At 35.4% G+C, this 15,905-nt stretch overlaps 2 pseudogenes; one reads left to right on the forward strand and one right to left on the reverse strand.

Moving 5' to 3' along the window:
- Nucleotides 1-3,237: 3,237 nt before the first annotated feature.
- LOC112653424 (M-phase phosphoprotein 6-like) lies at nt 3,238-4,212 on the reverse strand (annotated as a pseudogene).
- A 5,733-nt stretch (nt 4,213-9,945) lies between these two features.
- Nucleotides 9,946-10,614, forward strand: LOC112653135 (platelet-activating factor acetylhydrolase IB subunit alpha2-like; annotated as a pseudogene).
- The last annotated feature ends 5,291 nt before the right edge of the window (nt 10,615-15,905 follow it).

The following is a 15,905-nucleotide window of genomic DNA, read 5'->3' on the forward strand; positions in this document are numbered from 1 at the left end:
TTTGATATTGCTTAAGTTAATGTGTATTTGTTTTTTGGGCTGTTATAGATCTCTCATCTCCACTCTGCTCCATTCTACCTTGCTTGTCAAAAGAACAGTTCTCATCAGACTTGCAATTTTCCCACTCTCTTTGGCTTTTTTTTTTTTAAATCAATTCTACATCACTCAAATTCAGAACCTACCTATAACCTCATGTTCTTATTCCATTTTCTATTTTATCTGTCAACATGTAAATATTATTTCTGATCTTTGCCATTTCCTCTCTGAGTTCCTGGACTTGACTAGATCCATGCCATCTGTCTGCTATTTCACGATCTTAGTTTCCTAAAAACTAACTGAGGGTTACATGTGTTAGGAAGCCAATTATTATTGTTCTTATAGTAGATTTATACTGTGAATGGCATATGCCAAACACTGACCCACTGATTGCATATGTATTTAATTTAATCCCTCAAATAATTCTATGAAATAAACATTACCTTTATCTTAATATCACAGCAAAGAGGCTGAGCCACAGAGAGATTAAGGAATCTGGCCATGGTAATTCAGCTTTTTACTATCATAATTGGCAATGAATTTAGGAAAATCATGGGGGAATGTTGTCTTATCATTGCAGATATGGAGAAGTTTATTCAATAAATGTTTATTAAGAGTTTTTGTCCCAATTGTTGTTAGATTTAAGATTTCATAAAAACAAGTTGAATTAATCCAAGTGTTCTAGTTTATTTTTGGCTAGCCTGCCAGAAATTAAATAATTTCTCAAACAACTAGAATTAGCTAACAAGCCCTTGATGGGAACTGAAAGAGAGGAATAACAATGAGAGTCAATGAGAAAAGAGATATAGTATAAAGAAAATAGGAATTTGTGCTTGTGCTCTTCACTGACACACACAACCATATGACAGAGAATGAACGGAATGTCTGCCTATTTGAAATTTGGGCTTTGATGCAAAAATTATCAATTAAAACACTCTGTAGAAGTAAGTTTTCCAAAAGTTCAACTCAGCCATCCAAATGAAGTTAATTTGCAGTCAGAGAAAAAAATGAAAATTGAAAAATGTCTCTATCTCTTGGATTTTCTTTTAAAGGAAAGAGATATCCCCAAATAATACAGTATTATGAATTACACACATAAAGATATTGTCGCTAGTAAATTAATTGTGCATAAAATTCCTGAAATCTTTGCAGTGGAAGAAAAGATACATGCTGGGAGCATTAAGTCTGCCAATAATTTGCATAGCTTCTTGAAAAGAATTTAATTAGAATACAATTTTGCAGCTAAATGGGAAGCTGTTATGCCAAGAAATATTAATCAAAATGGTAGCAATCTATCTTCAGAGGGACTTTTTGAATTAACTACTGAATTGAAAGCATTTGGAAAATGTAACTATATGATACATGTAATATTTTTGAGAATAACTCTTGTGATATATCTAGAAGGCAAACAAATATTAATAAAATAATACCATTTTATGGGTCCGTCTGTTTATTACAAAAGTGGGACAAAAATAGCCACAAATAAATTCTGCTGTTAGTAAGACAAACCAATGTAAAGGATGTTGTAGCTGAAATGTCAGATATAGAGCTGAGGAAATTAGATTCCTTCTAGCCATGCAGAGAAAAGTTAAGATTTGGCAATGCATAAGTTTTTAGTAAGCCCCGAGGTGAGCTTTAACTTCAGGTTGAACTCTAGAAAGAGGTTCAAGTGTGTAATTATTAGATGTTTAGAAATGTTGCCAGTGGCTTTAAGGGCCAAATTATGCTGTTAGGAGGTAGTTTCTTATCTGGTACTGAGTTATCTAAATGCTCTTCTACATTAGCTCCAACATGTTTTTATCATTTTGCCCATTGTGATGTTTGGGGAAAAAAAGAAAAGAAAGAAAACTCTCAGCACATGTGTGCATACCTGTGTGTGACTTGGTGTGTGCACTCATGTGTACTTTTCCATTATTTGTTCCGAGTAAATTTTCCTGACTTAAGATCTTAGATTGATTCTGGCTTACTGAAGTTACATTTGGAGTTGTCTTGGATCCTAGAAATATAAAATGAATCCTTGAGATATAATTGCAAATGCATTTTTCAGATTGCATACATTACTAATATTTCATTTGGTTCTGGACTAGTCCATAGTAAATGCACTTCCATTTTCTCTATGTAGAGCTGTAAAACTAAAATGCTAGAATAAAACAAAAAATGATTCATTTGACTCTTTTACTTTTCCTTTTTTTTATGGGTAATTCTTAAAGTTTTTTTTTAAATAAATTAATTTTTTATTGGTGTTCAATTTACCAACATTCAGAATAACACCCAGTGCTCATCCCGTCAAGTGCCCCCCCCCCCTCAGTGCCCGTCACCCATTCACCCCCACCCTCCGCCCTCCTCCCCTTCCACCACCCCTAGTTCGTTTCCCCGAGTTAGGAGTCTTTTTCTTCTCCCTTCCCTTATATTCCCTTTCACTGTTATTTATATTCCCCAAATGAATGAGAACATACACTGTTTGTCCTTCTCCGATTGACTTACTTCACTCAGCATAATACCCTCCAGTTCCATCCACGTTGAAGCAAATGGTGGGTATTTGTCATTTCTAATGGCTGAGTAATATTCCATTGTATACATAAACCAAATCTTCTTTATCCATTCATCTTTCAGTGGACACTGAGTCTCCTTCCACAGTTTGGCTATTGTGGCCATTGCTGCTATAAACATCGGGGTGCAGGTGCCCCGGCGTTTCATTGCATCTGAATCTTTGGGCTAAATCCCCAGCAGTGCAATTGCTGGGTCGTAGGGTAGGTCTATTTTTAACTCTTTGAGGAACCTCCACACGGTTTTCCAGAGTGGCTGCACCAGTTCACATTCCCACGAACAGTGTAAGATGGGTTCCCATTCCTCCGCATCCTCTCCATTTGTGGTTTCCTGCCTTGTTAATTTTCCCCATTCTCACTGATGTGAGGTGGTATCTCATTGTGGTTTTGATTTGTATTTCCCTGATGGCAAGTGATGCAGAGCATTTTCTCATGTGCATGTTGGCCATGTCTATGTCTTCCTCTGTGAGATTTCTGTTCATGTCGTTTGCCCATTTCATGATTGGATTGTTTGTTTCTTTGGTGTTGAGTTTAATAAGTTCTTTATAGATCTTGGAAACTAGCCCTTTATCTGATACATCATTTGCAAATGTCTTCTCCCATTCTGTAGGTTGTCTTTTAGTTTTGTTGACTGTATCCTTTGCTGTGCAAAAGCTTCTTTTTTTATTACAGAACAATTTTTATTAATAAAAGCTTTAAGCAAAACTCGTAATTCCACAAACTAACAATGACTTGGTAGCATGCAAGTACTTCTGGCTAGAGAGGCATATTTATTTTTCATGAATTTACATATAATAGGTCCTCATGACATTTGATTCCAAAATGTATGTATAAATTGGCTTGGCATGATTAATAACTTAAAGTAAAATATAAACATAAGGATAACTTAAAAATGATTTAATTTATGTGTGTCAATTCAAGGTCAGTGACCTGAAAGCCCTATTAAAAAAAAAATCTGAGGTCAAAAAAGTCTTTAGGAAGCAACCACATACCTCTGTATATTTGAAGATCGAGGGCTAAAAATCCATTCCTGATGAACACCATTAAGCAAAGGATGTATAACATCCACCGCACATCTGTTTCAAAAATGGCATATTTCCAAAATTATCCATTTCTTTGCAAATAAACATCATAGTATTAAGAGCTACACAGAGGCCATCAGAATGAGTTCCACAATATGCTTACTCTTAGGAGGCTTCCCTGAGCTCTGTCTTAAAGCATCTACTTTAATCCTGGGGCTTTAAAAACATCTTCTTTACTTTAACTGTTGGTTTTATGTGTCCATTTTCATCTTCTTCATAATTAGCACGGTCTCTCTTCTTGGCAAACTTTTTTCCAATTGTCCCCACCAAGGTCTCATATCTCACATCTGGCCATTTCTTCATCTGACACATGAAGCTCCACTGCTTCACTTTCAACTTCTTCCACTTTGTTCTTAGCATTCATCTGAAGCATTAATTTTCTTTTTCTTTAAGCTCTGGCATCTCCAAATACCAGTGCTCTTCACTAATGATTTTCTTTTCTTCCTCTTCTAGTTGTTTCCTGGTCTCCGAATCCAGTCCTCTTTGCATGAACTTCATGTGCAGCAGGTTCTTGGACAGTTTCGTCTTGCGCTCGGCCGCCATGTTGGCGCCTTGTGCAAAAGCTTCTTATCTTGATGAAGTCCCAATAGTTCATTTTTGCTTTTGTTTCTTTTGCCTTCGTGGATGTATCTTGCAAGAAGTTACTGTGGCTGAGTTCAAAAAGGGTGTTGCCTGTATTCTTCTCTAGGATTTTGATGGAATCTTGTCTCACATTTAGATCTTTCATCCATTTTGAGTTTATCTTTGTGTATGGTGCAAGAGAGTGGTCTAGTTTCATTCTTCTGCATGTGGATGTCCAATTTTCCCAGCACCATTCATTGAAGAGACTGTCTTTCTTCCAGTGGATAGTCTTTCCTCCTTTATCGAATATTAGTTGGCCATAAAGTTCAGGGTCCACTTCTGGGTTCTCTCTTCTGTTCCACTGATCTATGTGTCTGTTTTTGTGCCAGTACCACACTGTCTTGATGACCACAGCTTTGTAGTACAACCTGAAATCTGGCATTGTGATGCCCCCAGCTATGGTTTTCTTTTTTAAAATTCCCCTGGCTATTCGGGGTCTTTTCTGATTCCACACAAATCTTAAAATAATTTGTTCTAACTCTCTGAAGAAAGTCCATGGTATTTTGATAGGGATTGCATTAAACGTGTAAATTGCCCTGGGTAACATTTTCACAATATTAATTCTGCCAATCCATGAGCATGGAATATTTTTCCATCTCTTTGTGTCTCCTCAATTTCTTTCAGAAGTGTTCTATAGTTTTTAGGGTATAGATCCTTTACCTCTTTGGTTAGGTTTATTCCTAGGTATCTTATGCTTTTGGATGCAATTGTAAATGAGATTGACAGACACAGTCTTATATATAGGCACAACTTAGAGTTGATTGTGTATTGTAATTTATAGGTGCCAAAACATATCAAAATAAAATACATAACATTGCACACCCAAAGGATTTTTAAGATGCCTGAAATTTCTGTTTATTATTATTTTCTAAGTTATAAGGGGTATGAAATATCATTTATACCTCTGTAATTTAGTCCTGCAAAGCAGTATTGACTATTTTAAGCACACAGTATAAATGTGTTGAATGAATGGAGTAATAGATCATATTCTCTAAATCCAGCACTTTGTGTCATTATCAAAACCATACATTCCATAATTCATGAGTCATTGATAAACAAGTGGAAGTGTTAATCACCAATGCAATGATACACACTGCTCTGTCAACAGGAAATCAAGTTGGGAAGATAAAGGACAAGTGTTCTTACTTTGCATGGGGGAAGAGAGTATGAAAAGTCCCAGAGCTGGGTGTTTTGGGGAGAACTGGACCAAGTACAGAGCCCATAGCAGTCTAAAGTGGGATATAGAAGAGGCCTTGAAAACACAGGTTTTGTTTGTTTTGTTTTCTCTTTTTTTTTTTTTTCATTTTTAGTTATTGTCAGCCATGTGCCTCTGTCTCCCCTCCAAGTGTGAAAACAGATGCTTTAGGAGACACCATGACCAGATCTTTCCCTTTGAGCTAGCTAACATTACTTAGAAACTAACAAGTATATGAATAAACCCACTTGACAAAATGCCAGCTACTTGAGAGCACTGATTATTTCTGACTGCTAGGTTACTTTTTACCTTAAAAGCTTGTAAATATGAGTGGAAATTTTCCCTAAGAAGGAGTCTATTCAAAAAATAGTTGTATTTCCATTTATCTCACTGTTTGTTTTCTCCTTGAAATGCATCACTGTAGGTAATATCAGTATCACTCCTGTAAACTGATACACTCATGCAGGCTTTTAAAATGTGCTGAATTTATACCTATTATTAGTGGAAGACAATGTGTAATCATCCCAAATTTATTCTGCAACACATTTTAAAAGCTTTTGGAATGATTGAAACATAATCAAATTAGGGATTACATCAATACAAATCAACTATCTATGCTTTCTCATTCCAGTTTAAAGCAAGCAGATGGACCTGGCAGTAACCTTACTCCAGATTATAATGAACTTCATCATACATGGTAAAGAAAATCTCTATACCAGTTGAGAACTCTGCTGCAATGATTTGGCATCCTTGACTAAACTCACGGGGGAAAATATATACAAAGGTTTAAAGAGTAGATTCAAATGAATTTTTTGTGCCAATCAAATTGAATCATCATACCAAAATTAAGAGCACAATGCAGTACTTCCATATCAAATTATCAATACCACTGACACACATAAGGTATTATATTGTTATTATAGGTCACTCTTGCTTCCAATACTGGTTTAGGTTTAATTTTTCATTTCTCCTAAGGGATATCAATGGTCTGCTCAATTCAGGGTTCCCCTTCTACTATCAATAACTTATTAGAAAATGTCACTACCAGTGATGTAGTACTGAATTAAATTAAACTAAAATATAAATTCTGTGACAAAAGAGAATAATATAATCAATTTTAGAAACATAAAGAATATTTATAAGTCACTAATAGAGTAACAATAACTATATAGTTTGGGTTCTGCCCATGATCCGTTTTATGATTTTTGGGGATCAAAGAGTTCCTTGAGCTTATTTTCTAATTGGGAAAATCAGGAGAAATGGACTTGCTATCCAAAGTATGGTCCTTAGAGTATCAATATTGGCATTATTTAGGAGGTTAATAGAAAGGTAGTCTTAGATCCTTCACTCCAGACCTACAGAATCAGATACACATTTAAACAAAATCCCCAATGATACAGACTTTGGAAAACATTGGCTCTGAAGACTGAAATCCCTTCTGTTTCTTTACCTCTTACTTTAATCACAGGTTAGATATCAAAAACAAAAAGACTAGCAGAACGAGGCTTACTTCATTTCAAACCACTAAATATTAGGCCCATTCATTGACTTTGTATAAAGCTGTTCTTGGAAAACAGTTACAACAATAGTCTAAGCAATTTAATATATTTCTACTATAACATTAAAACATATAACATTAAATTTTGGAAATTTGATTTGTACATATAGTCAACTAGTTGTATTTTAGCATTCATTATGCAAATATCTTTTAACTCTTTCTAGGAATAGAGAATTTTACCTCATATTATCCTAATTTTACTATATGGAAAATGTTGCAAATAAAAGGTGGAATATATTTTTATTGATTATCCCATAATAAATTGTGCTCCAAATACATAGAAAACACATAACTAGAAATGCTGTTTAAATACACAAATTTAAAAAAAATTAATACACAAATATAAATGTCAAAGAAGAATTTATGGATGATATTATCGTAATGATTCGTGTGTGTATGTGTGTGTGTTTTCTATAACCACCTTAATTGTAGATGGGCATGAACTGACATTCTTATTAATTCATATATATACACATATTCATATATAATCACTTAATATTTAGGTTTTAATTTTAATATTTTACCTATAAACTAAATTCAAATTAATTTGTTTCTGTTTCCCAATCTTATATATTGGCCTTTATGTAATCCCATCATCCAAATTATACAAATTCCCAAATACATTTTAAAAACCTAATATTAACAGCAAAGCTTTGTATCTTATGTTTGGCATGTGCTGATGTTTTGTGTGGTTTTGTTTTGCTGTTTGAATCTGACATCAAGAAGAAATTTTCTCTGAGACAACTTTCCAAGTTATTAGACACTTCTTAAAATAATAATAAGGACTGAGTATTTTTTAAAGGATACTTCAACAGTCTTGGAAAATGCAATGCTTTTAATATTTAATTTCCTATAAAATGATTAGTTTTGCCCATGTGCAGTATTGCCTAGGAGTAGATAACATGATGCATACTTAGTTTTAAATGGAAGTTGTTGACATTTGTAACAAAAAATATCAAATGAAGTAAGTCTATCTTGAATTATTTTGAATTACCAATAACCCGTACCAGTTAGGTAATGGCTTCCTATTAAGGTTAATGGAAATTGAATGTAAATCTCCATGAATAAAATTAAGGCTATACTGATATCTCAATTACTTAGGGCATAAGGGTCTGTGATATTCACCCTTTAAAAAACTAAAAGTGCTTACTAGAAGCCCTAGGCTAATAACAAAACCAATTTTACAGTACTGCTTAATGGTATGGTCAGGGGGAAAAAAAAGAAAAAGGACTGAATTCAGGAAAACATTTCAGCTGTTAGACTTTAAAGCTTCTGGAAGCAATGTTGTATGCTATCGTCCCTAAAAGCTCACATTTTAGCTAAGTGTGTATGGTGAAAACATCCCATAGGGCAAACAATTGGAAGTATTTGTTTCAGAAAAAAAAATGTCTGTGGTTCTAAATAATTTTTTGACAGCAGAGAGGTATAAATTGTGATTTCCCACTTTCCCTTTACTTACTTCTCTCTTCTCTTCTGATTTTCACTCCAACCCCTGGATTTTCTTGTATTGTAAATAAGCCCCAGCTTTTGCCTTCTTTTTCACCAACTCTCTTTCTTCTCTTTTCACTTAACCCAGTACTACATGAAGAATCCAACTATTTTATTACAAAATATACATTACTACTGCCCTATACCAGTTTCAACTGTCTCTCATCCGAGCTTGTAGAACTAGTCTTTTTGATTTAGTTTTTACTCTAAACCACGTTCCCCATGCTAGCCAGACTTTACTTTGTAAAACTAATTATTTGGTCATACCACTTTTCTTACCAAACTTGTAGATCTGTTATAACCCAAACTCCTTTACATCTCTTTCAAGATCTTCCACTCTCTGGCAGTAAACTGCCTTCCAGATTTTAGTTGCAATTTCTTCCACATGTTTTAATTGCAGCAAAAGCTCATAGTTTTCTTGAGAAGGAACTGCATCTGGAAAAAAAAAGAATTGCACTTGTCCATCTCTATTCCTTGACTTATGTTTCCTTTGCCTAAGCAAAGTAAGTGTACTTTGCTTCACAGCATTAATTGCACTTATTGCAAGGTCTTCACATGTCTGTTTCTTCTGGTAGATGGCATATGAACTTATTTATTTTTATTTGTTCATTTGTTTGTTTGATTTTCATGGACTTACCACAAAATAGGTCACTCGAATTGTGTGTTTCTGTTAGTGAAGTAATGCTAATGAATTCTTCTTCTTCTCTTTTTAAAAAAATTTTTTTATTTATCTTCACGAGGGACACACAGAGAGAGGTAGAAACATAGGCAGAGGGAGAATCAGGCTCCCTGTGGGGAGCCTGATGCAGGACTTGATCCCAGGACCCAAGGATCACAACAGGAGCCAAAGGCAGATGTTCAAACAATGAGCCACCCAGATGCCTTAAATAATGAATGCTTTCTAGAGAATTTCTTAATCTGGTTAAAAGATATACAACCTGGGTTAGAATGAGAAAGGTAAAATAGATGTTAAACTATGTACTGAGACATTTTTCTTTTTATAACATATAGTCAGTTTCTTTTCTTGTAAAATGTAATTACCAGCAATGGATCAATTATCTGTACTTCCTGTGCAACCCGGCCAAATACTCATACTTATCTCTGTAAGTCAGGTAAATTAGTTGAGTCTTAGTCATTAGATCCTCTAAAACACACCCACTAGCACTCTGCTGGATCTTAGAAAAAATAAATAAATAAAGCAACTTAAAGCATTTAAAGAAGCATATTTGCAAAAGAGGTCCAAGAAAAGTTGTCTTAGCTGTCGTGGTCAAGACAGGAAGAGAAGCGGCTGCTGCTGGTGCTGGGGTCTGAGGAGGGACATGCTGGAGCCTGGCCAGTGGGACTGAGTGAGGTACAGATATGTCACCTGAGGATGCCACAGCTGCTTGGGGCCCACTTGCATCCTCTGCCTAGTGTGTAATGAGCCAAGGGGACTCAAACCTACCAGCTACTTTACATGCAGCAGACAACATTTAAAGAGATGACAAATGTATGTCTCAGCACAACAGATTTGTCCTGGATGTAAAGACAATAAGCCTGATGTACTATTTGTGGGGGACTCCACGGTACAGTTAATGCAGCAATATGGGATATGGCGAGAGCTTTTTTTCCCCACTTTGTACATGGAATTTTGGAATTGGAGCAGATGCGACAAGACTTGTTTCATGCAGACTAAAGGATGGAGAACTGGAGAATATTAAACTTGAGGTCATTTTTGTCTGGGAAGAAAGAAACAACCATAAAAACACAGCAGAAGTGGCAAATGGAATTAGGCCATCATACAATTTATCAACGCAAGGTAGCCACAGGCCAAAATCATTGTACTGGGTTTGTTTCCTCGAGGTAAGAAGCCCAACCCTCTGAGGCAAACCAACTTGTAAAGGGTTCCCTGCTCAAGCTTGCTAATGTTCAGCACTGGATACAGATGGGGACTTCCTGCACGCGGAGGGTGCCCTCTCCTGCCATGACACATTGCATTTTCTGCATCCCACAGCATGGGTTTACTCAAGGATCTACAAACTCCTGCATGAACTCATCATGCTGCTGTTGGAGGAAACAACTGAGGAGAAACAACCCACCACTGCCTGACTGGCTCCCATCAATGTTAATAGCATCCAGGCTTCCTCAGATCAGTTATATCACTGGTCCTACAGAATCCTTCTCTTATGGCACTTTGCATTGTAGGATGTTCCTGGATGTATCTAGTGTTTTAAGGGCAAGAGGGTTTTAAACTGGTCCTGCCCCAACAAGATTTGTCTGACACAGGAGAAAAATTAGTCAAGGAAGATAGTTTAAATTCGTTTGAAACCAGAAGGGGACTTTTTTCCAGTTATATGTGTGACACATTCATTGAATTATCACTGTTTTCCCTAAAACAACAAGCCTAAGTACTGGACAAAATAAAGATATTTTTCTTGGCCTTTGTTTCTATAAATCATGTCATATACAGTAATGATTAGGATTACACCTAGTTGGCTTTATTTTTTTTTAAAGATTTTATTTATTTATTCATGAGAGACACACAGAGAGAGAGAAAGAGAGAGAGAGAGAGAGAGAGAGAGGCAGAGACACAGGCAGAGGGAGAAGCAGGCTCCACGCAGGGAGCTCGATGTGGGACACGATCCCAGGTCTCCAGGATCAGGCCCTGGGCTGAAGGCGGCACTAAACCGCTGAGCCACCCGGGCTGCCCCCTAGTTGGCTTTAAAACAGATGGTCTTTCCAGTTATTAAAGCTCATGGTTTAGGCTTTTGTTTTTATTTTGCTTTATTCATGTGTATCACAACAGTTTCTTAACATGTAGCATTAGATTGAACATACATGTCATTTCAAATATGGGAGAGGTTATAGTTACAAATGAATTTGCCCACTCTCTTAGTCTCCCATGTCTGGCAGTGAAAGAAAGTAGGGGAGTGACTTGGAGAGAAGCCCATTTGAGAGACTATGGAATCGTATTATTTTTATGCTGCTGAATACTTGTAATTAACTTATGCATACAGCTTTTCCTCCCTATTTCCCCTCATCCTCCATCTCTTTTTGTTTTTGTCTTTGTTTTTTGTTCTTGTTGACATTATCAGCTTTTAACACATTTTTAACTTAGGAGCTCTGTTGCTGAAAATTGAAGTCCTCAGCCAGTTACTCTCATGATGATATTACTGATTGTGTAATTAATTCTTGTGTGGTGTTCTGTGCATAGAGCTATCCATATTTAGAGTTCTGTTGTTTTTTTTTCCCCTTAAAATGTGTAAGTTTCCTTTTTGAGAAAAAAATTCTGAATTCTATTTCCCATTCCATAAGCCCTGACATATGTCAAGTTTTATAGTACCTTAAGGTGTATGTTTTGTTTTTTTATTGACTTAGTTTTTAATTTATATCAGTTCAGACAAATTTGGCCTTTTTTTCATGGGGAATCAAAAAGAGCTGCTCTTCAGAATAGACATTCCACCTTCATCCCACCATTATAGTAAAAAAGAACTAGATTTGTTTAACTTTCAGGGTTTCTCCTTAATGTATTTTCATCTAAAAAATTTGTTTTAAGAGATCTTTATAATCTAAATGGTTTGCTTGATCTGTAAAAATTACCATTTTGGGATGCCTGGGTGGCTCAGTGTTTGAGTATCTGCCTAGCCCAGGGTGTGATCCCGGAATCTGAGATGGAGTTCCACATCAGGCTCCCTGCTTCTCCCTCAGCCTATCTCTGCCTCTCTCTCTCACAATGTCTCTCATGAATAAATAAATAAAAATGTTTTTTAAAAAGATTTTATACAAAATAAAAGAACTGCCATTTAAAAAATAATGGGACAACCTGGTTTATTGTTCAGGATACCTGTGGAATATATATATAAACTAGATCTCCAAACAAATATGTAAAACTGGACTAGGTGGGTGTTGAAGTAACCTATTAAAATATGCTCTACACTAATTCTGCCTAATGTTCAAGTTCAATAATTAAGCATATGTTCTGCTTGCAAGGCAAATGGCAGTGCTTTTGTGTGTTGGAGGGGAGTTGCTGATTTTTGCAAAAGCCACTTCTGATTGAGGGGGATAGAACTTGGGCTGATGTTTTTTGTTGTGAATCCTCTTTCTAGGAATTTTTTTGGTCTCGTTTTTTTTTTTTTTGTCATTTATTTTTAATACATTTTTGAATGTATCATGTCTTCATTAACAACAAAAAGGACATGCCATGTTTACTAAACATGTTTACTACATTAAAATTTCCTTTAAAAAAAAAGAAAAAGCAGAAGTGCTCTAAAGATACAGAGTTATTTTCAAAGACATAGAGTTGCTAACAGAGGATATACCAGGACTTTTCACAGAGTGCTTTGTGATTCAACTGAAAACTTTGGTGCCCCCTTTATAACAAAAAATCTAAGCAATTGGAGCAGTAGTTTTAACAAAACCAAAGGATATTCTAAGCAGGCGCCAATATCACTATGTTTGAGGCAACTCCATATATATTTAAAAAATAATTTCCAGAGATTCCACGCAAATGAGTTGAAGTAAAAGCAATCAAGAAATTTGTGCAATTTACCGTGTTTTTTGTTTGTTTTTCATTTGTTAAGTTTCTGGGGCCAATTTGCTGAGAACAAGTCAGAAATAGGAAAAAAGGAAGGGGATGGGGGAAGGGGAAGGAGGAGAGAGAAGAGAGGAAAAGGTATCAATCACCTTGCCCAAAGTCATTCTGAAACAATACTTAATAAATTTAAAGTACATGAACTTTCACTTTCTTCCTACAACTACTATTCACACCATGTAGAATATAAACATTTTTAAATTTTATGAAAAATTTTCTAATACATATTTTATTCTAAATCAGATTTAAAATTTCTTAATGAAAAACTGTAGCTTTAAGAATATGGATGAATTAAATGATGTAACTAGTTCATTTAAAATAAATACATCTTTTTTTTTTTAGATCGTATTTATATATTTATTGAGAGAGTGAGAGACAGAAGTAGGAAGAGGGGCAGAAGGAGAGGGAGAGAGAATCTCAAGCACACTCTGTGCTGAGCCCAGAGCCCAATGCACTGCTCGATCCCACAGCCCTGAGATCATGAAGTGAGCTGAAATCAAGAATCAGATGCTGGGATACCTGGGTGGCTCAGTGGTTGAGCATCTGCCTTTCAGGTAAGGTCCGATCCTGGTGTCCTGAGATCGAGTCCTGCATCAGGCTTCCTGCATGGAGCCTGCTTCTCCCTCTGCCTGTATGTCTCTGCCTCTCTCTGTGTGTCTCTCATGAATAAAAAAATAAAATCCTAAAAAAAAAAAAATGCTTAACCGACTGAGACACGCAGGTGCCCCATAAATATATCATAATTTTATGTGTAATCATTGGCATCTCAAAATGATGAAAGAAAACTAAATGCTATAAAATTTTGGATGTATTTCTTATCTCAATATGTATTTTTTATTTGTATTTGTTATGGTTGTAGTGGGAGAAAAGCACTTCTTAAAAGAAAAAGTTGCAAGAAAATAATTTTCAGAACCAGAAAATTCAATTAGTACTTTCATTAGACATTTTCTTTTCTTTTTCCCTTTGCTATTTTGAACTCCTGAATAATGGCATTTAGAGCTTTCTGCCAAATGTAAACTACCTTTTATTTTTATTTTTTCCTGAGCTAATATTTATCTTTCTGAGCTACTTCTTAAAAATTCCGAGCTAATCCTTATCTTTCTGAAATGACACCTTTTGGCATGTTCAAGCAGATGAATATAACTCACTTAGCTACTTTTTTATAATTATCCTGTAATTAAGCAACATATGATATTAATAAAAATAGAAGAGACTTGCAGTATCATTGGGAAAAGAAATGTGAGAATGCATTTGTAGATACAGAAGTATAATAAATAACATTTGCATTCTACTTCACCGATCCTAACAAATAACCATTCTTTCACACGGAAGTTTTTGAGTATGGTGAAATATATTGTTAATCTCAAAGTGGCTATTTTTATAACCATTATCAATGGTGGGAAATGGGTTATAATTTTCATACTTGCAATTAAGGCTGTTTGAAAAATATCTAATGGGGCACCTGAGTGGCTCAGAGGTTGAAAATCTGCGTTTGGCTCAGGTCATGATCCTGGGGTCCCAGGATCGAGTCCTGCATCAGGCTTCCCATGGGGAGCCTACTTCTCCCTCTGCCTATGTCTCTGCCTTACTCTGTGTTTCTCATGAATAAATAAACAAAATCTTGAAAAATATCTAGTATCTATGCCAACCTGAGTAGAAGAGAAAACTAGAAATGGGATGTGGATATTGATTAAAGTTTTATTATTCAAGAGATGGTCTATCTCCTACATGAAACCTTTTCTTATTATTGTCTCTAAGAGGGAAGAGTTTTTTGACACTTAATCATTGCTTCAGGTTTCAGTAGTATAAGAGATGGGTTTTGTTTCCTTATCAGAGAATCTACTCCTCAGAAAATTTTGAGTGCAAGCAGAGTATATAACTCTTGACAGTGCAGCCACTAATCACAGCTGATTTATACATGAGTTGCTACCAAATCCATGGTGGTTCAACCATAGTTTCCTGGGGACTTAAAATTTGGAAACTAAATGAATTATTTAGTTCTGGGGGTCAAAAACAAATACTATATGCATATAGTGAAAAGCCAGTTCACAGAAAGATGAGTAACTGTAAATTTTCATAGGTTCTTTTTATTAGGTAAAGGCCCTCCTGTATATTTTGTTGAGTATCTAGATTCCAATTATAAATGGATAATGGCTTTTGTTAATTTTTTTACTTTTGTTAGTTTTTATTTTTCAATCTGTTAAAAAAATCATTTTTTTCTTCTTCATTCTATTAATACAGAGTTTTATAGTGATCCAATATTAAGCCAGCCTTGCATTCTTGAGGTAAATGCCACTTGTAAGGATGTTTTATACCGTTTTTTAAAATTACTAGATTTATTTGCTAATGTATGTTTTAAGGATTTTTGATTCTGAAGGAAAATTGGTTTGTAATGTCTTGTAATTTTTGTCAGGTTGTGCTATCAGAGTCATTTTGGACTCATAAAATGAATTTAGGAGGTATCCCTACCTGTTTGAAAGAATTTATACACTGTAGATATTATTTTTTCTTTAAATTTTTGACAGAACTTATTAGTAAAACCATTAAAATTGAAGCCCAGGGAAAAGGTCACAGCTCCATGACTTTGGTGGTGGTGGTAAGATCAGGAAAAGAGCTTGGCTGAGCTCCAGAAACAATATTGAATAATCCCCTCCTTCTTAGGGGAGAGGGATTAGGATGGGCTTCCCTTCCCCCAACTCACACAGTTAACATTATTTTTAAGTCAGGAGAGATGAATCTGAAAAGCAATATTTTTCATCACATGCCAAAAACAGGATAGAGAAAAGGAGTGGCAGGCCTAGGCCCCTCC

The sequence above is a fragment of the Canis lupus genome, chromosome 3 (genome assembly GCF_003254725.2).
Source record: "Canis lupus dingo isolate Sandy chromosome 3, ASM325472v2, whole genome shotgun sequence".
Lineage (NCBI taxonomy): Eukaryota > Metazoa > Chordata > Mammalia > Carnivora > Canidae > Canis > Canis lupus.